Genomic DNA, 25,710 nt, shown 5'->3' with positions numbered 1-25,710 from the left:
TTGGCTGGCTGTTCTTGCTGATCTTCTGGGGGAGGGGCCTGTTGCAGTGATTCTCAAATGTCTTTGCCTGAGGTGGAATTGCCCTGTCCTTGCCAGGAGCCAGGCTAAGTAATCTGCTCGGGTTTTTTCTCGGCAACTTTTATTCCCTGAAAGCTTTCCGTACAGCTTTGGAGGATGAGAAAGAAAATGGTAGCCTCCCAATCTCTACCCCAGAGGAGCTGAGAACTCAGGGCCCCACTCCTCAGTGAGCCCTCAGAGAAGAGCAATCAATCACTCCTGTCTCCCTGGTCTCCAGTCACACTCCGGCCTGTGACTGAGCATTTCTATCTCTGGCCCACGACCCTGTTTGGAGTCTCCAAACCCAGCAGATTCCTGTAGTGTGCTTCTGCGCCGCTCCTCCCAGGGGAAGAAGGGGAGTCTCCCCGGATCTGCCACTTGTTGTATCCCTGCTTCCAGAAAGTGGTCGCTTTTCTGTTTAGAGAGTTGCTGCTATTCTTTTCTTTGATCTCCTGTTGAGTTTGTAGGTGTTCAGAATGGTTTGATACTTACCTAGCTGAATTCCTGGGACCAGACAAAATTTAGGTCTCCTACTCCTCTGCCGTCTTGCTCCTCCTCCCTCTCCCCCACTTTTGTGGCACTGATGGGACTTCACACACCTTAATCTCCTAGGAGCACTAAGAACAAAAATGGTGGTATAGACAAGCACAAGTTTGACAGGCACCCAGAATTTTGGGCCAGTTTGAGTGGTGAGTTTCATATCCTACATGAGGTTAGTTTGTCAAGACTTGGATAGGTGGTTGTTTTATCTAATGTGCAAAAATCACACAGATAATCAAGGAAATTGAAGAAACAGGGTAATATGTTCCAAACAAAAGAACAAGATAAATCTTTAGACACTGACCATAATGAAACAGAATTAAGTGATTTACCCAACAGAGAATTCAAAATAATGTGATAAATATGCTCCCTGAGGTCAGAAAAGCAATTCATGAACAATGTGACAATTTTAACAAAGAGATAGAAAATATTAAAAAGTACAAAGTACAAATAATATATCTGAAGAATACAATAATTGAACCAAAAATATTCAACTGAGGGATATGACAGCAGACTAAATCAAATGAAAGAAAGGATCATCAAACTCAAAAATAGGTCAGTGGAAATAATCTAATCAGAGACGTAAAAAAAATGAATGAAAAAAGTTAAGATAGCTTAAGAGACTTATGGGACTCCATCAAAAGGACAATATACACATCATGGGAGTTGCAGAAAGAGAAACGGGAGAAAAGGGGACAGAAACCTTATTAAAAAATAATGGTTGGAAAAACCTTCCCCAAATCTATGAAAAGAAAAAGACATCCAGATCCAGGGGCCCCAAGAAAGCTAAATTAGGTGAATTCAAAGGTACTCATACCAAGATACATTATAATCAAATTGTCAAAAGTTAAAGCCTGAAGAATTTTGAAAGCTGCAAGAGAAAAATAACTTTTTATGTACAAGGAAACTTCCATAAGACTATAAGCAAATTTTTCAACAGAAAACTTGCTGGTCAGAAGGGGATGAGATGATATATTCAAAGTGCTGAAAGAAAAGATCTGAGAATCAAGAATACTTGGCCCAGCAAATTTGTGCTTCTGAAGGGAAGGATAGAAGAATATATTCTAAAACAAACAAAAGCTGCAGGAGTTCATCACTAGACCAGCCTTACAAGAAGTGTTAAAGGGAGTTCTTCAAGCTAAAGCAAAAGGCCACTAAATAACAACATAAGAACATATGAAAGTATAAAACTCATGGGAAAAAGTAAATATATAGTCAAATTCTCTAATATAGTAATGGTGGTGTGTAACACTTATAACTCTAGTATAAGGGTTAAAAGACAAAAAAGTATTAAAAATAACTATAGCTACAATAATTTGTTAATGGTGCACAATATAAAAAGATATAAATTGTGACACCAAAAACATAAAATGTCAGGGGGAGTGAAAGTATAGAGCTATTGTATACAGTGGAAGTTAAATTGTTATCAACTTAAAAAAGACTGTTGTAAGTCATTTTATATAAGTCTTGTGGTAATGGCAAAGCAAAAACCTATAGTAGATACAAGAAAGAGAAGGAGAAATTAATCAAAGCAGAAAATGATCAAATAACAAAGGAATACAACAAGAGATGAAGAAAGAAAAAAATCTACAAAATATCCAGAAAACAATGAACAAAATGGCAATAGTAGGCCCTTGTCAATCAATAATCGCTAAATGTAAAAGGACTAAATTCTCAAAAGACACAGAGTGGCTGAATGAAGAAAAATAAAAGACCCAACTATATGCTGCCTACAAGAGACTCACTTCAGCTTTAAGGACACACATAGATTGAAAACGGAGGAATTAAAAATATATTCCATGCAAATGGAAACCAAGAGAGAGCAGGGGTAGCTATACTTATGTCAGAGAAAATAGACTTTAAGTCAAAAATAGTCATAAGAGACAAAAAAGGTCATTATATAATGATGAAGGGGTCAATTCATCAAGAGGATATAGCAATTGCAAACACTTACGTACCCAACATCAGGGCACCTGCATATATAAAGCAAATAAAACACACCTAAGAAAGAAATTGACAGCATTACAAGAACAGTAAGGGACTTCAATACCCTGCTTTGAGAAATGGATAGATTATCTAGACAGAAAACCAATAAAGAAATATTGGACTTGAACTACAATTTAGATCAAATGGACCTAATAAATATATACAAAGCATTCTATCCAAAGGCAGCAGAATATACATTCTTCTCAAGTACACATGGAACATTATCCAGGATAGATCATATGTTAAGCCATAAAATAAATCTTAATTTTAAGATCAAAATCATATTAAGCATCTTTTCTGACCACAATGGTGTGAACTAGAAATCAATAACAGGATGAAAACTGGAAAATTCACAAATGTGTGGAAATTAAACAACACACTCCTGAACTATCAATGGGTCAAAGAAGAAATGAAAAAGGAAATAAAAAATATCACAAGACAAACTAAAATGGAAATGTAACATATCAAAACGTGGAATATAACAAAAGCAGTGCTGAAAAAGAAATTTATGGTGATAAATTCTGTATTAAGAAAAAGAAGAAAAAAGAAAGATCCCAAAAAGCAATCTAACTTTACACCTCAAGAAAACAGAAAAAGAACAAATGAAGCCTGAAGTTGGTAGGATGGAAATAATGATCAGAGCAAAAATAAATGAAAAATAGACTAGAAAGACAATATAAAAGACCATGGAAAATAAGAGTTGGTTTTTTAAATAAGGTAAGCAAAATTCACAAAACTTTAGCTAAACTAAGAAAAAAAATACTCAAATAAATAAAATCATAAATGAAGAGTAGACATTACAAAACCAACACCACAGAAATACAAAGGATCATAAATGATTACTATGAACAATTACGTGCCAACAAATTGGATAACCTAGAAGAAATGTATGAATTCCTAGAAATACACAGCCTACTAAGGCTGAATGATTGGGAAAGAAAATCTGAACATAGCAATAATAAGTAAGATTGAATTAGTAATAAAAAATCTCCCAATAAAGAAAAGTCTGGGACCAGATGGTTTTACTGGTGAAATACACCAGATATTTAAAGAAGAATTAATACGAATCTTTCTTAAACTCCTCCAAAAAACTGAAGAGAGAATTTTTTCAAACTAATTTTACAAAGCCAGTATTAATTATCCTGGTACCAAAGCCAAACAAGGAGACTACAAGAAAAGAAAACTACAGGCCAGTATCACTGATAAACAAAGAAGCAAAATTCCTCAACAGAATATTAGCAAATTAATACAACAGATCATTAAAGGGATCATATACCATGATCAAGAGGGTTCATCCCTAGGAAGCAAGGATGGTTCAACATATGCAAATTAATCAATGTGATACACCACAATGAAACAAAGTATAAAAATTATATGAGTAACACAGATACAGAAAAGTTATTTGACAGAATTCAATATCCTTTCATGATAAAACCTCTCAACAAATTAGGTATAGAAGGAATGCATCTCAACATAGAAAAGGCCATATACAACAAGCCCACACCTGACATCACTCTCAATGTGGAAAATCTGTAAGCTTTTCCTCTAAGATTGGGAATAAGACAAGGATGCCCACTCTCACCACTTCTATTCAACATAGCTTTGGAAGTCCTAGCCAGAACAATTAGATAAGAAAAAGAAATAAAAGGCACACAAATTGGAAAGGAAGAAGTAAAACCATCTCTTTTTGCAGATGACATGACTTTATATATAGGAACCCCTAAAGACTCCAACAAAAAAACTCTTTGAACTGATAAACAATTTCAGTAAAGTTACAAAATCGACATGCAAAAATCAGTTCAATTTCTACACACTAAAAATGAACTATGCAAAAAAGAAATTAGGAAAAAAATCCCATTTCCAACAGCATCAGAAAGAATAAAATAGGAATGAATTTAATGAAGGAAGTAAAAGACCTGTACACAGAAAACTATAAAACATTAATGGAAGAAATTAAAGAAGACCTAATAAATAAAAGAATATCCTGGGCTCATGGTTGGAAGAATTAACATTGTCAAAATGGCCACACTACCCAGTGTGATCTACAAACTCAGTGCAATCCCTACCAAAATTCCAATGGTGTTTTTGACAGAAATAGAAAAAAAAAATCCTAAAATTCATGTGGAACCATAAAGGACCTCAAATAGCTAGAGCAATCTTGAACAAGAAGAGCAATGCTGGAGGCATCACACTTCCTGATTTCACACTATATTACAAAGCTATAGTAATAAAAACAATGTCATAAAAACAGACATATAGACCAATAGAACAGAAACAAGAGCCCAGAAATAAACCCACACTGATATAGTCAATCAATATCTGGCAAAGAAGTAAAAAATACCCCATAGAGGAAAAGATAGTCTCTTCAACAAATGGTGTTGGGAAAAATGGATAATCATATGTAGAAGAATGAAATTGGACTCCTATTTTACACGTCACAAAAATCAACCTGAAATGGCTTAAAGATTTAAATATAAGACTTGAAACCATAAAAAACCAAAAACCATGGGAAAAAACAGGGTAAACCTCCTTGACACGAGTCTTGACAGGGATTTTTTGGATATGACACCAAAAGCACAAGTGACAAAAGTAAAAATAAATAAGTGGGAGTATATGAAACTAAAAAGCTGAAAAACAGAAGAAATAAGAAAATGAAAAGGCAACCTATGGAATAGGAAAAAATATTTGCAAACCATCTATATGATAAGGGGGTATATGCATTACATATAAGGAACTCATACAACTCAGTAGCAAAAAAACAATCCAAATTTAAAAATGGATCTGAATAGACATTTTTCCAAAGAAGACATACAAACAACTCATGGATACGTGAAAAAATGCTCAACATCACTAATCATCAGGGAAATGAAAATCAAAACCACAACGAAGTATCACCTCATACCTGTGAGGATAGCTATTACTAAAAAGTGAAAAGATGATGTGTTGGCTAGGATGTATCCAAAGGAAAAATAACTATCTTGAGCTATCTGCATTCCCATGTTCATTGCAGCATTAATCACAATAGCCAAGATATGGAAACAACCTAAATGTCTGTCAACAGATGAATGTATAAAGAGAATGGCATACACATACAAACACACATGTGTGCGCACACGCATCCTGCCATTTGCAACAATATGCATGAACCTAAAGGTTCATTATGCTAAGTGAAATAAGACAGATATAGAAAGAAAAATATTTCATGATCTCACTTATGGGTGAAATATGTAATATATATATTGCCAAACTCAAAGTAATAGAAAATAGAATAATGGTTACCAGAGGCTGGGGCATGTGGGAAAAGGGGAGATTTACGAGAGAGAGAGAGAGAGAGAAGGAAGGATGGAAGGAAGGAAGGAAGGAAGGAGGAAGGAAAGAAAGAAAGAAAGAAAGAAAGAAAGAAAGAAAGAAAGAAAGAAAGAAAGAAAGAAAGAAAGAAAGAAAGAAAGAAAGAGAAAGAAAGAAAGAAAGAGAAAGAAAGAAAGAAAGGGAGAAAGAAAGAAAGGGAGAAAGAAAGGAGGAAAGAAAAAAGAAAGGAGTTATGGGGAGTTATTGTTTAATTGGTACAGTTTCATTTTTGTAAAACGAAGAGTTCTGGAGATGGATGGTGGTTATGGTCACACAACAATATAAATGTACTTAATACCACTGAAGCATACACTTAAAAATGGTTAAGATAGTAAGTTTTATGTTACATGAATTTTGCCACAACAACAAAGAATGAGCGAACTGGTGATGGATCAGCTCTCACAAAATTTTTTTTAAAATTTTTTTATTGTTATGTTAATCACAATATATTACATAATTTGTTTTGGTGTAGTGTTCCATGATTCATTGTTTGTTCATAACACCCAGTGCTCCATGCAGAATGTGCCCTCCTCAATACCCATCACCAGGCTAACCCATCCCCTCACCCTCCTCCCCTCCAGAAACCTCAGTTTGTTTTTCAGAGTCCATCATCTCTCCTGGTTCGTCTCCCCCTCTGACTTACTCCCCTTCATTCTTCCTCTCCTGCTATCTTCTTTTTCTTTTTTCTTAAAATATGTTGCGTTATTTGTTTCAGAAGTACAGATCTGTGATTCAACAGTCTTACACAATTCACAGCGCTCACCGTAGCACATACCCTCCCCAATGTCTATCACCCAGCCACCCCATCCCTCCCACCCCCGACCACTCCAGCAACCCTCAGTTTGTTCCTGAGATTAAGAATTCCTCATATCAGTGAGGTCATATGATACATGTCTTTCTCTGATTGACTTATGTCACTCAGCATAACACCCTCCAGTTCCATCCACGTCGTTGCAAATGGCAAAATTCATTCCTTTTGATGGCTGCATAATATTCCATTGTGTATATATACCACATCTTCTTTATCCATTCATCTGTCGATGGGCATCTTGGCTCTTTCCACAGTTTGGCTATTGTGGACATTGCTGCTATAAACATTGGGGTGCACATACCCCTTCGGGTCCCTACATTTGTATCTTTGGGGTAAATACCCAGTAGTGCAATTGCTGGATCGAACGGTAGCTCTAATTTCAACTGTTTGAGGAACCTCCATACTGTTTTCCAGAGGGGTTGCACCAGCTTGCATTCCCACCAACAGTGTAGGAGGGTTCCCCTTTCTCCACATCCCCGCCAACATCTGTCGTTCCCTGACTTGTTAATTTTAGCCATTCTGACGGGTGTGAGGTGGTATCTCATTGAGGTTTTGATTTGGATTTCCCTGATGCCGAGCGATGTTGAGCACTTTTTCATGTGCCTGTTGGCCATTTGGATGTCTTCTTTGGAAAAATGTCTGTTCATGTCTTCTGCCCATTTCTTGATTGGATTATTTGTTCTTTGGGTGTTGAGTTTGATAAGTTCTTTATAGATTTTGGATACTAGCCCTTTATCTGATATGTCATTTGCAAATATTTTCTCCCATTCTGTCGGTTGTCTTTTGGTTTTGTGGACTGTTTCTTTTGCTGTGCAAAAGCTTTTTATCTTGATGAAATCCCAATAGTTCATTTTTACCCTGGCTTCCTGTGCCTTTGGTGATGTTTCTAGGAAGAAGTTGCTGCGGCTGAGGTCGAAGAGGTTGCTACCTGTGTTCTCCTTTAGGATTTGGATGGACTCCTGTCTCATGTTTAGGTCTTTCAATCATTTGGAGTCTATTTTTGTGTGTGGTGTTAGGAAATGGTCCAGTTTCATTCTTCTGCATGTGGCTGTAGCTCTCACGAAAATTTAAACAAAGCTTCAAGTCAGCTCAATCCCAGCCAAAATAAGACAATCCCAACTTTCTGCCAGAAGCAAAAGTAGCTCATCTCTGGAGGAAAATAATTATTATTTAAATACATTAACTTTTACCATTTTTTTAAACATGATGTCCAGTGTTCAGTTAGTAAAACTGAAACCAACCATGACAAAGACACAGTTTATTTAAAAATGAAAAGGAAAAAAATCAAGTCCTACCAGAGATTCAGATATTGAATTATTAGCCATATATTTTAACTCATTAATATGTTCAATAAATTACATGACAAGATGAGGAATTTCAGCAGAAAATGGGAAGCTGTAAGAACCAATCAGAAATTATAAATCTAAAAAATATAAACCCTGAAATTAGGAATTCAATAGATGGGATTTACACAACAGGTTTAGAATTTGTTCAGTTTTATATATTCCTTGCAGCTCAGAAATGTTAATATAGACAGAAGTTAAAATAACTTATTGTTGTAGTTCCATTGAGAGAACCTGATTTTTGAGTGAAGCCTCTGAGTGTTAATTTTCCATCTTTTGAACATTGGAGGTAATTGCATTAATGCAGCTATCCTTGAGTGTAATAATAAAAAGTATAGTCATATACACATTTAAAAAATATTATGTTTAGTTCTTTATCAAGGCTTCAGCGGTTTATCTTCTCTATCTGATGTTTCAGCAGTTGGTTTCAGCCCAGAAATTTGAATTATTTCACACAATGCCACTGCAGTGATAACTGTTTATAATTGTTGGATTCATTTCCATTATCACTGGTAAGAGGAGAGAAATTACTCTTGCTAACACTAATTGATAAGGAAGGTAAATGTGAACTCCAAACTTTGAAATCAGATATTTTTAAAGAAGAAATTTAGCTTTACAAACCTTGGAGAAATACAGTTTTTCACAATTACCTTTTCAATCAATTCAACTATTAATCTCTTTCCTAATTTAAAAACTAGAACACATGGATGATTTTTAAATCAAAGGCATGTCCAATTCTTATTATCTTGAGGTTCAGAATTAGTTTTATCTGTTAAACCAGTCTCATAGACATAGTATCAAAATCATACCATCCTCTCCACTTTCCCCCAATATAATGCCTATAATTCATAGTTCCTAATGTCAGGTAGCTGAATCAGGTGATTGCAGGTGACATACTTTATTAAAGGCTTATAATCTAACTGAAGATTACACTATATTTGAGGCACATCTTATTTAATCCTCAAAACAAACCTGAAAATTAAATATTGTCTTCATCTTGAGGATGGGAAAATCGAGGTATTCCAGACATTCTTATTATTCCCAATGGCACCTAGCTAGTAAGAAATAAACCTGGGATTTGACCTGCATGGAAATAGTTAAGTCCTACCTCTATGTTTGAATGCCCATTTCTATTCCGCTGTCAGTTAATCACTGGAAATTTTTCATCTTGGGTTCTATATTTCATAGATATATAATCCTTTTACAATGATGAATGACTGAATGATAATAAATAAATGTCATTCTAAGAATATAGTTCTACTGGCAATGTTTTCATTTTAAGAGCCATTTTTGATCTAGAAACCAATTTGAATGACTGTGTTGCTTTTCTAATGGTTCACAATATAAATGTAGAGAAATTATTTGGTTCAGAGCTAGGCAACTTACATTATTACTTGGGTATATAATTTAATATCAGGGGCCAAATAGGCTGACAGAGAGAACAGAAACCTGTTAGTTAAAGGATAAATTCAATCACTGTCCTCAAGGATGTTGCAATATAGTAGACAGAGTGTGATATTAAAAATGCATATATAAAACATTGGAACACCGATTTAAACATGTAACCTAGGATCATTTTTTTTCACATACAATTTTTTTATTATGCTCAGTTAGCCAACATATAGTATATCATTCGTTTTTGATGTAGTGTTCAAAGAGTCATTGGTTGTGTATAACACTCAGGGCACCTAGGATCATTTTAAAATCTAGTTTATAACTTTACCTTGGGGAATCCTGGGGTGTTGAGGTACAACATAGAAGCACAATTTTTATGAGGTTTCCTAAGCAGTAAAGACATAAGGGGGTTTTGTTAGCTACCCCCTATCCACACCCAGAATATACTTAGATCAAGAAACTCTTCAGGAGGCAATAACTGCCATATTGTAGTTCCTGTAGAAAAACTTAGATATGTCTAAAGAATGTGCTCTACTCACAATGCCCAGGCATTTCCTGCTCCAGGACACCTCTGTTTTTTTCCTGAGCAGGACCACTGCTGAAAGCTTTTTCAACATTAAGCTGTGCATTCTTCAATTTCTGCAAATGAAAACACTACAGAAATGAAAATGAGATTCAAACCCGGAGATTTTTTTTAAAAGACTAGTAACAAGACATTGACAACATTGCCCAGAGGCAATGATCTGGAGTGCATCCAGAGATAGTCATTCCAGAAGAAACAGTGATGGAGTAAGTATGTAGGACTCATAAAAAGTATGAAAGAGGTAGGCCCAGAATTCTACCAAACATTTAAAGAAGAGTTAATACCTGTCCTTTGCAAACTATTCCAAAAATTCAAGAGGAAGGGAAACTTCCAAATTCATTCTATGAGGCCAGCATTACCCTGATTCCAAAACATTAAAAAAAAGCATTCACAACGATCAAGTGGGATTTATTCCTGGGTTGCAAGGGTGATTCAATATTTGCAAATCAATCAACATTATACACCACATTAATAGAAGAAAGAAGAACCATATGATCATTTCAATAGATGCAGAAAAAGCATTTGACAAAGTACAACATCCATTCATGATAAAAGCCCTTCACAAAGTAGGGATAGAGGGAACATACCTCAACATCATAATGGACATCTATGAAAAACACACAGCCAAAATCATCCTCAATGGGGAAAAACTGAGAGGTTATTCTCTAAGGTCAGGAACAAGACAGGGATGTCGACTCTCACCACTCTTATTTAACGTAGTACTGGAAGTCCTAGACCCAGCAATCAGACAACAAAAAGAAATAAAAGGCATCAGTAAGGAAGAAGTCAAACTTTCAGTATTTGCAGATGACACGATACTCCATAATAGATAACTCAAAAGACTCCACCAAAAAATTGCTAGAACTGATACACGAATTCAGTAAAGTTGCAGGATACAAAATCAACATACAGAAATCTGTTGCATTTCTATACACCAATAATGAAGCAGCAGGAAGAGAAATCAAGGAATTGATCCCATTTCTGGTTACGGCAAAAACCATAAGTACCTAGGAATAAACCTAACCAAAGAGGTAAAAGATCTGTACTCTGAAAACTATAAAACACTGATGAAAGAAATTGAAGAGGACACAAAGAAATTGGAAAACATTCCATGCTCATGGATTAGAAGAATAGATACTCTTAAAATGTCTATACCACCAAAAGCAATCTACACATTTATTGCAATCCCTATCAAAATACCAACAGCACTTCTCACAGAGGTAGAACAAACAATCCTAAAATTTGTATGGAACCACAAAGACCCTGAATAGCCAAAGCAATCTTGATAAAGAAAAGCAAATCTGGAGGCACCAATATTCCAGATTTCAAGTTATATTACAAAGCTGTAGTGATCAAGACAGTATGGTACTGGCACAAAAACAGACACACAGATCAATGAACAGAATAGAAAACCCATGGGGTGCCTGGGTGGCTCAGTCAGTTAAGCATCTGCCTTCAGCTCAGGTCATGATCCCAGGGTCCTGGGATAGAGCATCATGTCGGGCTCCCTGCTCAGAGAGGAGCCTGCTTCTCCATCTGCCGCTTCCCCTGCTTGTGCTCTCTCTCTCTCTCCCTCTCTCTGTCAAATAAATAAATAATATCTTTTAAGAAAAGAAAACTCAGAAATGAACCCACAACTATATGGTCAATTAATCTTCAAGAAAGCAGGAAAGAATATCCAATGGAAAAAAGATAGTGTCTTCAACAAAGAGTGCTGGGAAAACAGGACAACAACATGCAAAGAATGAAACTGGACCATTTCCTTACACCTTACACAAAAGTACACTCAAAAGGGATTAAAGACCTATGTGTGAGACCTGAAACCATAAAAATCCTAGAAGAGAGCACAAGCAGTAACTTTTCTGACATTGGCAGTAGCAACACCTTTCTAGATATGTCTCCTGAGGCAAGAGAAACAAAAGCAAAAATAAATTATTGGGATTACATCAAAATAAAAACTTCTTCACAGTGAAGGAAACAATGAAGAAAACTAAAAGACAACATGCTGAATTGGAGAAGATATTTGCAAATGACATACCCAATCATGGATTTGTATCAAAAATATATAAATACCTTATACAACTCAGCACCCCAAAAAATAATCCAATTAAAAACTGGGCAGAAGACATTTCTCCAAAGAAGATATACAGATGACCAACAGACACATGAAAAGATGCTCAACATCATTCATCATCAAGGAAATGCAAATCAAAACTACAGTGAGATATCACCTCACACCTGTCAGAATGGCTAAATCAACAACACAAGAAACAAACATGTGTTGTCGAGATGTGGTGAAAAAGGAACTCTCTTGCACTGTTGGTGGGGATGCAAACTGGTGCAGCCACTGTGGAAAACAGTATGGAGGTTCCTCAAAACATTAAAAATAGAATTACCTTACGGTTCAGCAATCACACAACTAGGTATTTACCGAAAGAATACAAAGTACTAGTTCAGAGGGAACAATGCATCCTATGTTTATAGCAGCATTATGTATAATAACCAAATTATGCAAACAACCCAAGTGTCCATGGATTGATTGATGAATGGATAAAAGAAGATGTGGCATGCATATATATATATATATATACATATATATATATGAATATGAATATTACTCAGGCATAAAAAAGAATGAAATCTTGTCATTTGCAAAGACATGGATAGAGCTAGAGAGTATAACGCTAAGTGAAGTAAGTCAGTCAGAGAAAGACAAATACCTAATGATTTCACTCATACATGGAATTTAAGAAACAAAACAAAGGAGGAAAGGGAAAACAGATAAAGAGAGAAAGAGAGAGAGAGATAGAGAGAGAGAGAAACCAAGAAAGAGACTCTTAACTACAGACAACAAACTGATGGTTACCAGAAGGGAGGTGGGTGGGGGGATGGGTGAAATAGGTGATGGGGATTAAGGAGGCACTTGAGATTAACACAGAGGGTTGTATGGAAGTTTTGAATCATTATATTGTACACCTGAAACCAATATAAAACTGTATGTTACTTAACTTGAATTTAAATAAAAATTAAAAAAAAGAGGTAGATCTGACGAAATCGGGGTCCCAGTTCATCTAGGAAGGGAATTGAATATAATAAAAACCTTTATTATTTGGGTCTCAAACTTTTCAGCATGTGATGCTAGGGGGAGAAAATATAAATAGATTTCTTGGGAAACTGATAGAATTGTTCAGAAAAAAAACTTTCTGGACAAGATGGCCCTGGAAATAAATATGGCCAACACAAGAAAGAAAGATCTCGCTTCATACACTGATATCCCATGCGGAAGTTCAGAGAAAGGGGAGAACTAGAGGTCAGGAACAGGAAGAAAGAAGATTTCATTGCAGCAAAGATCAGCCAGCTAATAATGCAATTCCTTGGGGGCCGGCTATATGCAACTATCTAAATTCAGAGAGCTTCAAAGAACCAATGGCAGTTTTAAGGTATAAATTTATGACAGGTAAGAAAAGATTAGAGGCATGAGATAGATAAGGGGATGCCTCTCTGATAATGTTGTGTCTTGGCTATTAAATTCCAAAAAACCCCACAAATTTGGAGTAGAATCTTCAGGTTCAGAATTAACCTTAATAAACCAGTCTTGCTAACATAATTTCAAAATCATACCACCCTCTCAATTTTTCCCCAATATATTGACTCTAGTTCAGTTACTAATGACAAGAGAGAGATGATGTGTTTTCAATTTTAATCAAACAGTCACAACTATAAAACTTCCACTTTGGGCCATTACAAAGTACTGACCTTTGACCTACTCTACTATCAACAACAAATTCACATTGGACAAAATATATGTGGCAACAATTTTCAGGCAATTAATAGGCAGTATAGTACTGCAATCCTTGAGAGAAAGAAAATACAGAAAGTAAACCCCACAATCACCCAGATTTTTGTCTATGAATACTCTCTTTGTCTATGAATAATCTCTTGATTCACACTGGGAATTGGTGCTCAAGCAGAAAATTGTCCTTAAAGAGCCAGATACTGGAGTTCTGGGCTGCTGAAGAGATTGGACTTTATGGGACTGAATAGTAGAGAAAATGAACCTGTGAAAAAGGGGGCATCAGATATCTGCATGGTCCTAAGATGACAACTGAGTTGCACACAGGCAGGGCTTGACTATGCTAGGCTTATCAGAGATTGTATATTATGAGTTTGATTGCTAAATGGAAATACCATAGGTTATGTAATGCTAAAATATATTAAAATTCTGACCTAGCCACAGAGGAGAGATCCCACTGAACACCTCATGCATTCATTTGAGAAGCCTGCACTTCAGGAATAAGGACCATGTTTTACAGTAAAGAACAAAAAATTAAAGACCCATCTAACAGAATAAAACTAAGCCAAATGGGACCTAAAGTATCCACCAGTAATTAAAGAGGTTTTCAAAACAAAACTTGATGTCCTTTAAAAGAAGATGAAATAATACAGACTCTGTACTATTTACCATTTATGATATCTGGCATACAAAATAAAATAACCCTAGGCATGCAAAAGGGCAGAAAAATGTGCCCTGCAGTTAAGAAGAATAGCAGTCAATAGAAACACAAGAGAGGGTATGGCTGTCGGAATTAGCAGACAAGGAATTTAAAGCAGGTGTTATAAATACATTTTTAAAGCCTAAAGGAAAATTATGGTCATAATGAGTGAATAGCTGGGAAATTTCAGCAGATAAATAGAAATTATAAATATAAACCAATTATTTTATAACTGAAAAGTACAATATCCAACATGAAAAAAATCACTGGATGAGATTAACAGCAAAATGGAGACTGCAGAAGAAAAGATTGTTGAAGCTAGATCAATAAAATTCCTCATCTGAAAGAAAGATGGGGGGAAGACTAAAATAACTAAGTTTCAATGACATGTGGAACAATATCAAGTGGTCTAACACAGTTGAAACTGGAGACAGAGAAGAGAAAGAAAATGGTATTTAAAGAAAGCATGGCTAAAATTTCCCCAAATTTGTTGAAAAACAAACACCCTTCTGATCTAAGATATCTGAACTTCAAACGGAATAAATGCAAAGAAAACTATATTTGTGCACATCATAGTCAAACTGGTGCATTCTCAATAGAAACAGTGGAGGCTATAATTCTATGAAATGGTATCTTTAAAGTGATGAAAGAAAAAACAAAGCAGAATTAAACATCTAGGGAAAACATCTTCAAAACACAGGGCAAAATGAAGACATTTTCAGATAAGAAAATTTTGTAGAATTTGTTGCTAGCAGACCTGAACTAAAAGAAATACTAAAGGAAGTTCTTTAAGCTGAAGAGAAAGGACATTAGACAGAAACTCAAATTTACAAGGAGTTACCAAAAATGACAAACAGGTAAGTATAAAATTCCATATATTTTTCTACTTTGAATTTCTTAGAAAGATAAATATTTAAGGCAAAAATAATACCCTATATTATGGGTTTTATTATATTTATATAAATGTAAAATACATGATAATATCATAAAGATGGAGAAGATGGAATTTTGCTGTTGAAATGGTCTCACATTTTATATTAAGAGCTACAATGTTATTTTGATTATATTATGATAAGTTAAAATGTATATTATATTCCTAAATCAATGGTTCACATCCAGGGATGATTTTGCTTCCCAGGGGACATTGGACAATGTATGGAGAAATGTATGACAATGTATGACAAAACTGGAAGGAGATGATACTGGCAAATAGTAAGTATCAGCTAGGGATGCTGTTAAACATCCTACAATGCACAGGACAGCCCCCACAACAGATAATTATTTGACCCAAGATGTCAATAGAGCTGAGGTTGAGAAATCCTGCTCTAGTTTTTTAAAAAAGGTTCATTTTTTTTATTCTAGAGAGAGAGAGCATGAGTGGGAGGGGCAGAGGGAGAGGGAGAGGGAGAGAGAATCTCAAACAGACTCTGCACTGAGTGCAGAACCCCATGTGGGGATAAATCTTACCACCCAGAGATCTTGACCTGAGCCAAAAACAAGAGTTGGATGTTCAACTGACCTCACTACACAGGTGACCCAAGAAACCCTGCTCTAAAACAAGCATAAAAAAGTGCAAAGAGTTATTATACAGGAATTAAAATGGAATGATGAAAAATATCTGTTTATACAAAAGAAGTCAGGAAGGGAGGAATAGAGGAACAAAACATGAATAGGACAATTAGAAAACAAGTAGCAAGATGGTAGGCTTCCACTAAATTTTGTCAATAATTATATTAAATGTAAATTAACTCAACACTTCAAATAGAAGGCAGAAAATTACAGACTGTATAAAAAAAGCAAGATCAAACTATAGGCACTCTAACGAAATACATTTTATATATAGAAAATAAAAGAATGGAAAAAGATATATCACACAGACAGTAAGCAACAGGAAGCTGATGTAGCTTTATTAATTTCTGACAGAATAAACTTCAAAACATGGTACATTAATGAAAATAAAGAAGATTATTTCAAAATGATAAGGTCAATTCACCAGAAGAACATACATAAGAAACTCCTTAACAGTGCTTTAAAATGCATAAATTCAGACCTGACAAAACAAAGAGGCAAAGAGACAAATTCACAATCATAGGTAGAGACTTTAAGACTCCTTTTTCAGGAATTAATACACCAAGTAGAGAAAAAAAAAACAACTACTAGGGATATAGAATATTTGAACAAGATGATCAATGAACTTGACCTAATTAATATTTATAGAATATTGTACCTCAAAAGTACAGAATACACATTCTTTTCAAGTGTCTGTGAAATATTCACCAAGATAAACTATATGCCAGGTCATAACAATGAGTCTTAATTTATTTTAAAAGACCAAAATCCTACATTGTATATTCTCTGATTATAACAGAAGAAAATTAGAAATCAATAACAATATGACATCTGGAAAGTCCTTAAATATTAGGAAATTAAACAAAACACATTTTTAAACAAAGTGTGGGTCAAAAAAGAAATCCCAAGGGAGATTAGAATTTATTTAGAACCGAGTGAAAGTTAAAATATACCAAATTTTGTGGCATACTACCAAACAGTATTCAGTGGAGAGTTCATATTTTTAAATGTTTATATTTAAAATGAGAAAAGTTTAAAACAAAATTAAGTTTCCTCCTTAAAATGCTAAAATAAGAAGAATAAACTAAATAAAAAAATAAATAGAAGGAAGGAAATCATAAGGATGAGGAAAAAAATCAATAAAAGAGAAAACAGAGAAACAATAGAAAATCAACAAAGCCAAAAGTTGATTCTTTGAATAAATAAAATTGGAAAACTCTAGGAGGATGATCAAGACAAAGGGAAACAAATTATTAATACTATGAATGAAAAAAAAGGATATCACTAAAAATATTAAAGATGTTAAGAGGATACTATGGCAATGTTATATACAAATTCATCCCAATAAATTCAATATTTTTGATAAAATGGACAAATTTGTCAAAAGAAAATTACCAAAATTAACAAGAAAAGAAATAGAAAATCTGAATTTACTATATCTATTAAAAATGATGTGGTCCATATATAAAATGGAGTATTACTCAGCCATCAGGAAGGATGAATACCCACCATTTGCATCGACATGGATGGAAGTGGAGGAGATTATGCTAAGTGAAATAAGTCAAGCATAGAAAGACAATTATTATGTGGTTTCACTTAGAGGTGGAACATGAGGAATAGTATGGAGGATGTTAGGAGAAGGAAGGGAAAAATGAAGGGGGGGGAATCAAAGGGGGAGACAAACCATGAGAGACTCTGGACTCTGGGAAACAAACTGAGGGTTTCAGAAGGGAGGGGGGTAGGGGGATGGGTTAGCCCAGTGATGGGTATTAAGGAGGGCATGTATTGTATTGCATGGAGCACTGGGTGTTATACGCAAACAGTGAATCATGGAACACTACATCAAAAACTCATGGTATACTGAATGGTGACTAACATAACATAATAAAAAAATGAAATTCCTAATACAAGTTCTTTACACAAAAACCTCCAAACCCATATTGTTTTACCTATGAATTATATCAAACATTTAAGGATGATATATTACCCATACTTTGTAAAATATTTCAGAAAATAGAAGTAGGGATAACACTTCTCAACTTGGTTTTATGAGACCAGCAAAATCACAATATCAAAACTTGACAAAGACATTAAAAGAAACTTACAGATCGATATGTGTTATGAATTTAGATGAAAAACTCCTTTACAAAACAATAGTAGATTGAAGCCAACAATATATAAAAAGGACAATACACCATAACCAACTAGGATTTCTCTAAAGAATTTAAGACTAGTTTAATGTTTAAAATCAATCAGTGTGAACCTGGAAAAGATGGCAGAGGAGTAGGGGACCCTATTACAACTGGTCCCCCGGATTGAGCTGGATATCTACCAGACCACTCTGAAAACCCATGAAATCAGCCTGAGATGTAAGAAGATAAATCTGGATCTCTACAAACAGAATATCGCAGGCAGTTGGTTTTGAGGAATGAAGCAGGGAGCTGTGATTCTGCGGCCAGATATTGGAGGATAAACGCCAGTGGGAGGGGGCCGAGCTGTTGGGATCCTACACCACTGGTGAGTGATAGCTTCCCTCACTGGGGACGGGGCACAGACTTGCAGACGGGGTAGTGATGAAGAAAGGACATTGGGACAGCCCCCTGGACAGACACCCAGAGTGGTGGGGCTGCATGTGTGAACTGGGGGTGGCTGGAGGTTTTAGAAGCACAAAGGGCAGAGACGTGCCCCGACCTGGAGGCGAGGACTGGGAGTGCTGCTGAGGGGCACATAACCCAGGACGCTGCAGTTTATAGCAGCACAGGCAGAAACGGAGAAAGTGTGGCCTGGAGAGCTCACTGAAGAACAGACTGCAATCTCTCTGCTCTGAGGCAGAGGGTTGGAAATGATCTCTTCTGCTCTGACTCTTGGAAGAGACAGAGAAAGCCGCCAGGGAAAGACACCAGAGAACAAAAACCCCAAAAAACTGGTTCCCACTGAGCCCATCCCCCGCTACAGGGGGGCAGGGCAACTCTGCCCAAACAGGGTTGCCTGAGTAACAGTGTGGCAGGCCCCTCTCCCAGAAGACAGGCTGGGAGAACAAGAGGCCAGCAACCCTAAGGTCCCTATAAAACAGGTGCATCTTGTTTGGGTTGTGGTCAATAATTTGGACTCTATACATTCCCTCAACCACCCCTCAATAGAATGACTAGGAGGAGGAACCCCCAAAATAGGAAAGACTCAGAGACTATGACTTATGCCACAAATTTACAAATGGATACATATAACCAAGATGTCGGAGATGGAATTCAGGCTAGCAATTGTGAAGACAATAGCTAGAATGGAGAAATCAATTAATGGCAGCATAGAGTCTCTAAGGGCAGAAATGAAAGCTGAATTGGAAGAACGTAAAAAAACTATCAGTGAGATCCAATTTAATCTAGATAATCTAACAGCCAGGTTAAGCAAGGCAGAAGAATGAATTAGTGATCTAGAAGACCAATTGATAGAAAAGAAGAGAAAAAAGGAGCCCAGGGAAAAACAACTCAAAACTCATGAAAATAGAATTAGAGAAATAAATGACACCACGAAATGTTCCAATGTCAGAATTATTGGGATCCCTGAGGGGGCGGAGAGAGAGAGAGGACTAGAAGATATATTGGGGCAAATCGTAGCTGAGAACTTCCCTAATCTGGGGGAATGAAACAAACATTCATGTCCTAGAGGCAGAGAGGACCCGTCCCAAGATCAAGGAAAACAGGCCAATACCCCAGCATGTAATAGTAAACTTGCAAATCTTAGAACCAAGGAAACCATCTGAAAGGCAGTTAGGGGGAAGAGTTTCCTTACATACAGAGGGAGGAACATCAGGATAACGTCAGACCTATCCACAGAGACCTGGCAAGGCAGAAAGGCCTGGCAAGACATAGTCAGGGTACTAAACGGGAAGAACGTGTAGCCAAGAATACTTTATCCAGCAAGGCTGTCATTTAGAACAGATGGAGAGATGCAGAGCTTCCAAGACTGGCAGAAACTGAAAGAATATGTGACCAAGCCAGCCCTGCAAGAAATATTAAGGGGGAGGGTTCTATAAAAGGGGAAAGACCCCAAGAGTGATATAGAACAGAATTTTACAGGGACAATCTATAAAAACAAGGTCTTCACAGGCAACATGATGACAATAAATTCATATCTTTCAATAATCACTCTCAACATGAATGGCCTAAATGCTCCCATAAAACGGCACAGGGTTGCAGACTGGATAAAAAGACAGGACCTATCCATATGCTGTCAACAAGAGACTTATTATGAACCTAAAGATACATCCAGACTGAAAGTGAAGGGATGGAGATCCATCTTCCATGCCAATGGACCTCTAAAGAAAGCTTGGGTAGCAATTCTTATATCAAACAAATTAGATTTTAAACTAAAAACTGTAGTTAGAGACACAGAAGGACACTATATCATTCTTAAAGGGTCTATCCAACAAGAATATCTAACAATTGTAAATATCTATGCCCCCAACATGGGAGCAGACAACTACATAAGCCAACCATTAACCAAAATAAAGAGTTATATTGACAACAATAGGTTAATTGTAGGAGACCTCAATACTCCACTCTCAGCAATAGACAGATCATCTAAGCAGAAAATCAACAAAGAAACAAGAGCTTTGAATGACACACTGGACCAGATGGACTTCATAGATATATACAGAACATTCCACCCTAAAACAACAGAATACTCATTCTTCTCGAGTGCACATGGAACTTTCTCCAGAATAGACCACATACTGGGTCACAAATCAGGTCTCAACCGATACCAAAAGATTGAGATTATTCCCTGCATATTCTCAGACCACAATGCTTTAAAACTGGAACTCAATCACAAGAAAAAGTTTGGCAGAAATTCAAACACTTGGAAGCTAAAGACCACTCTGCTCAAGAATGTTTGGGTCCACCAGGAAATCAAAGGAGAACTTAAACAATTCATGGAAACCAATGAGAATGAAAACACATCGGTCCAAAACCTATGGGATATTGTAAAGGTGGTCCTAAGGGGGAAATACATAGCCATCCAAGCCTCACTCAGAAAAATAGAAAAATCCCAAATTCACCAACTAACTTTACACCTTAAAGAACTAGAGAAAAAGCAACAAACGATGCCTAAGCCATGCATTAGAAGAGAAATAATTAAGATTAGAGCAGAGATCAATGAATTAGAAACCAGAAACACAGTAGATCAGATCAACGAAACTAGAAGCTGGTTTTTGAAAGAATTAATAAGATCGATAAACCACTGGCCAGACTTATCCAAAAGAAAAGAGAAAGGACCCAAATTAATAAAATTATGAAAGGGGAGAGATCATGACTAACACCAAGGAAATAGAAACAATTCTTAGAAATTATTATCAACAACTATATGCCAATAAATTTAGCAACCATGAAGAAATGGATGCCTTCCTGGAAACCTATAAACTCCCAAGACTGAAACAGGAAGAAATTGACAACCTGAATAGGCTAATAACCAGTAACGAGATTGAAGCAGTGATCAAAAACCTCCCATAAAACAAGTCCAGGGCCTGATGGATTCTGTGGGGAATTCTACCAAACATTCAAAGAAGAAATAATACCTATTCTCCTGAAGCTGTTTCAAAAAATAGAAACAGAAGGAAAGTTTCCAGACTCATTCTATGAGGCCAGCATTACTTTAATCCCCAAAACATGTAAAGACCCCAGCAAAAAGGAGAATTTCAGACTGATATCCCTGATGAATATGGATCCCAAAATTCTCAACAAAATCCAAGCTAATAGGATCCAACAATACATTAAAAGGATCATCCACCACGACCAAGTGGGATGTATTCCCAGGATGCAAGGGTGGTTCAACATTCGCAAATCAATCAGTGTGATAGAACACATTAATACAAGGAGAGAGAAGAACCATATGGTCCTCTCAATTGATACAGAAAAAACATTTGACAAAATACAGCATCCTTACCTGATTAAAACTCTTCAGAGTATAGGGATAGAGAGAACATTCCTCAAGTTCATAAAATCCATCTATGAAAAACCCACAGCGAATATCATCCTCAATGGGGAAAAGCTGAGAGACTTTCCTTTAAGATCAGGAACACAACAAGGATGTCCACTCTCACCACTATTGTGCAACATAGTACTAGAAGTCCTAGCAACAGCAATCAGACAACAACAACAAAAAAGGTATTCAAATTGGCAAAGAAGAAGTCAAACTCTTTCTCTTCACAGATGACATGATACTTTATGTGGAAATCCAAAACTCCACCCCCAAATTCCTAGAACTCATACAGCAATTCAGTAATGTGGCAGGATACAAAATCAATCCCCAGAAATCAGTTGCTTTCTTATACACTAACAATGCAACTGTAGAAAGATAAATTAGAGAAATGATTCCATTTACAATAGCACCAAAAACTATAAGATACCTTGGAATAAACCTAACAGAAGAGGTAAAGGATCTGTACTCTAGGAACTACAGAACACTCATGAAAGAAACTGAAGACAGAAAAATATGGAAAAACATTCCACCCTCATGGATTGGAAGAATAAACATTGTTAAAATGTCTATACTACCCAGAGCAATCTATGCCTTCAATGGCATCCCGATCAAAATTCCAATGACATTTTTCAAAGTGCTGGAACAAACAACCCTAAAATTTATATGGAATCAGAAAAGACCCCGAATTGCCAAGGAAATGTTGAAAAAGAAAAACAAAGCTGGGGGCACTACGTTGCCTGATTTCAAGCTCTATTACAAAGCTGTGATCACCATGAGAGCATGGTACTGGCACAAAAACAGACATATCGACCAATGGAACAGAATAGAGAACCCAGATATGGACCCTCAAACTCTATGGTCAAATACACTTCAACAAAGCAGGAAAAAATATGCAATGGAAAAAAGTCTCTTCAATAAATGGCGCTGGGAAAATTGGGCAGCTATATACAGAAGAATGAAACTTGACCATTCTCTAACACCATACACAAAGATAAACTCAAAATGGATGAAAGACCTCAATGTGAGACAGGAATCCATCAAAATCCCAAAGGAGAACATAGGCAGTAACCTCTTTGACATTGGCCACAGCAACTTCTTTCAAGATACTTCTCCAAAGGCTAGTGAAACAAAAGCAAAAATGAACTTTTGGGACTTTGTCAAGATAAAAAGTTTCTGCACAGCAAAGAAAACAGTCAACAAAACAAAGAGGCAACCCACAGAATGGGAGAAGATATTTGCAATGACACTACAGATAAAGGGCTGGTATCCAAGATCTATAAAGAATTTCTTAAACTCAACACACTAGAAACAAATAATCAAGTAAAAAAGTGGGCAGAAGACATGAACAGGCACTTCTCCAAAGAAGACATACAAATGGCTAACAGACCCATGAAAAAAGGTTCATCATCATTAGCCATCAGGGAAATTCAAATCAAAACCACATTGAGATACCACCTTACACCAGTTAGAATGGCAAAAATGGACAAGGCAAGAAACATCAAATGTTGAAGAGGTTGTGGAGAAAGGGGAACCCTCTTACACTGTTGGTGGGGATGCAAGTTGGTATAGCCACTTTGGAAAACAGTGTGGAGGTGCCTCAAAAAATTAAAAATAGAGCTACCCTATGACCCAGCAATTACACTCCTGGGTATTTATCCCAAAGACACAGATGTAGTGAAAAGAAGGGCCATGTGCATTCCAATGTTCATAGCATTAACGTCCACAATAGTCAAACTGTGGAAAGAGCGGAGATGCCCTTCAACAGATGAATGGATAAAGAAGATGTGGTCCATATATTCAATGGAATATTACTCAGCCACCAGAAAGGATGAATACCCAACTTTTACATCAACATGGATGGGACTGGAGGAGATTATGCTAAGTGAAATAAGTCAAGCAGAGAAAGTCAATTATCATATGGTTTCACTTATTTGTGGAACATAAGGAACAGCATGGAGGTCATTAGGAGAAGGAAGGGAAAAATGAAGGGGGGGGATTGGAGGGAGAGATAAACCATGAGAGACTATGGACTCTGAGAAAAAAACTGAGGGTATTTCAGGGGGTGGATGGGTTAGCCTGGTGATGGGTATTAAGGAGGGCATGTATTGCATTGAGCACTGGGTGTTATATGAAAAAAATGAATCGTGGATCACTACATCAAAATCTAATGATGTATGGTGTCTAATACAACATAATAAAATAAAATTTAAAAAAATCAATCAATGTAATTAACCATTGACAAAATAAGGGAGAAAAACTATAATATCTCAATAGATGAAGAAAAGCATTTGAGAAACTTGTACATTCAGTTTTGGTAGAAACTTAGAAAACTAGGAATAAAAGGGAACTTACTCAGCTTGAGTAAGGGCATCTACAAAAAAGCCTACAGCTAGCATCATCACTAATGGTAAAATGCTGAACATGTTCCCCTAAGTTTGGGAACAAATCAAAGATGTTCTTTTTTTTAAATTTTATTTTATTATGTTATGTGAGTCACCATACATTATATCATTAGTTTTTGATGTAGTGTTCCATGATTCATTGTTTGCGTATAACACCCAGTGCTCCATGCAATACATGCCTTCCTTAATACCCATAACCAGGCTAGCACATCCCCCCATCCACCTCCCCCCTAAACCCCTAAGTTTGTTTCTCAGAGTCCATAGTCTCTCATGGTTCGTCTTCAAAGATGTTCTTTTACCACCTCTATTCAACAATGTTCTAAAGATCCTGCCTAATGTGATAAGGCAATAAAACAAGGTATACAAATTGGAAAGAAAAAGTAATACTATTTTATTTGTAGACAATGTGATTTTTACTTTGAAAATCTTAAGGAATCTAAAAACAACTACTAGAACTAATTAGTGAATTTATCAAGGGCTCAGGATACAAGGTCAATATAAAAATCCAACTTGATTTTTAAATACTTGCAACAAGTAATTGAAAATGAAATTTGAAAATTCCATTTGTAATAGTGTCAAAAACATAAATACTTCTTAATACATTTAACAAATACTAGATAAACCTCTACTGAAAACTATAAAATATTGCTGGAAGAAATTATAAAAGGCCTAAATAAGTGAAACAATGGCAAATGGATTGTAAAACTCAATATTGTTAAGATTTTGATTATCTTCAATTTTATCTATAGATTTGGTACATCCCCCATCACAACTGTAGCAGGTTTTTAAAAATAGAATTTGACAAACTGATCCTAAAATTTATATAAAAATTCAAGGGATTGAGAATAGTCAAAATGATCTTGAAAAAGACATAAAAGCTGGGCCACTTGCACCGCCTAACTTTAAGACTTACTATAAAGCTACATTAATCAATATGATGTCATACTGGCATAAAAGTAGACAGATGAATGGAGAAGAATAACAAATGCAGAAGTAGATCCATGCTTATAAGGTCAATTGATTTTTAATTTGGCACTAAAGCAATTCAATAGGGAAAAGAAATTCCTTTCAACATATGACTCTTGACCAACTGGATATTCTTGTGGAAAATAATGAGCATTGACATCATATGCAAACATAAACTCAAGTTGTGTAATAGGTGTGAATGCAATAGCTAAAACTATAAAGCTTCTAGAAGAAAGCTATGAGG

This window comes from Callorhinus ursinus, unplaced genomic scaffold (genome assembly GCF_003265705.2).
Source record: "Callorhinus ursinus isolate GAN/ISIS: 27379988/994484 unplaced genomic scaffold, GSC_fseal_2.0 scaffold16, whole genome shotgun sequence".
NCBI classification, from domain to species: domain Eukaryota; kingdom Metazoa; phylum Chordata; class Mammalia; order Carnivora; family Otariidae; genus Callorhinus; species Callorhinus ursinus.
The sequence above is the reverse complement of the archived record's forward strand: the minus strand, read 5'-3'. Positions refer to the sequence as shown.